Genomic DNA, 1,491 nt, shown 5'->3' on the forward strand with positions numbered 1-1,491 from the left:
ATATCTACTGTAAATGACTGTCATGAAATAAGGTTTTCAAGATGCCTCCACTCTCATACATGATTTGAGGGAATCTAAGAAAAATCAGCCCGCCTCTTCCTCACGACTTTGTTGGCCTTGAAACACAGAATTCCAAGCTGTAGCTTGCTAAAGAAGATGTCCTCAGCAAAGACCAGATTCTTGATCTTCTCCAAAATTGCATTAAGATGGCCACAAATAGCATTTAACCTCTACATTGGCCCTCTCCATAGTAGCCTGCTCAGCTCTAGCCTCACTTGCAGCTATGGAAACTTTCTTCTAATGCTCCAAGCATGAATAAGTGTACTAGCAATTACCCTCAGGGTTGTGAGATTCATGCATGAATCTAGCAATGTTGCCCATGCCAAGGCCTCCATTGATCACATGGTATTGGACAAGGTCCCTTTAGTGGCATCCTGGTAGGAACTCCAAATTTCACCCAAGATCTCGTGAAAATGGAGCCCGAGGCTCACAAATGTGTAGCTCAGTATGCTTTGACATAGATTCAACCTCGTGTTGTTTCTTTTTCTCATCAGAATGAAGCAAAAGAGTGAAGTTTATGCGATCCCACCAGTTGAAGCAATTCTAATAATTTGCAGTAAAGCTGATCCAATAACCACGAAGATGAAGAAGCTGAGCATAATGGAACCGACAGGGTATTGGCTGCCTTTCTTGGTAGCGATGGATTCCTAAACAACTCCTCTCTTGAGGATGTTCTTCTGAAACACGGAGCTCTTACGTTCGGAGAGGCACTTGGAGGTCGTCATTGTGTCTTGGCACAGGACAAATCACAGATTAATGTGTCCTTCTTATTCTTCCTGCTACTGCTAAATGGAGCAATAGGGATTGCCCATGGACAAAAGTATCAGCCAAAGCCTTTAGCACCAAAGCTTCCATCGCATAAGAAAAACGACCACGAGTCAAATTGCTTCCTTGCTTGGTCTTGGCTCTGTTTTAGCTCCAAAACCAAATGATAGATAGCAAAGAAGAAGATGTATGTGTTAGTTCCTTGATTTGCCTTGCCTTTGTCTGCGGCACCATAACAGTACAGCAAATCTCCAATGGTTGCCTAAGAGCTCAATAAGCTCTTCAAATCTCCATTATGCTTCGTCATGTACCGCAGGCTTAGATCGCAACAATTCATACTGAAGTCCTACATGATCAAATGGTAGCCTATGAGTCATAAGAGTATTCTATAGGAAGCTTGGAGCATGAAGACTTAAGCTCTAAGGTCCATTTTGGCAGTAGAACTCATGGGAGAGAGAGAGGATGGAGGTTTTGGCTATGGAGATTAAAGGAACCTCAAAATTGGAGAGAGAAAAACTATGTCTAAAAAGAAAACCCTTCCCTCTCAAAAGTAACCCCAATACACTCAACCTCAACCTAGGTTACCTGCATTTTATCTATCTCTCTTCATTTTTGGGCCAAAATTGAACCACAACCTGCTAAAATTGACTGGAGCCTGCCATTATC

The 1,491-nt window shown here is 42.5% G+C and overlaps 1 pseudogene; it reads right to left on the reverse strand.

Moving 5' to 3' along the window:
• Nucleotides 1-575: 575 nt before the first annotated feature.
• On the reverse strand, nt 576-785 carry LOC148010190 (uncharacterized; annotated as a pseudogene).
• Nucleotides 786-1,491: the final 706 nt, after the last annotated feature.

The sequence above is a fragment of the Lygodium microphyllum genome, chromosome 30 (genome assembly GCF_053477565.2).
Source record: "Lygodium microphyllum isolate KBCC chromosome 30, Lygodium_microphyllum_v1.1.10, whole genome shotgun sequence".
In the NCBI taxonomy this organism is placed as follows: Eukaryota; Viridiplantae; Streptophyta; class Polypodiopsida; order Schizaeales; family Lygodiaceae; genus Lygodium; species Lygodium microphyllum.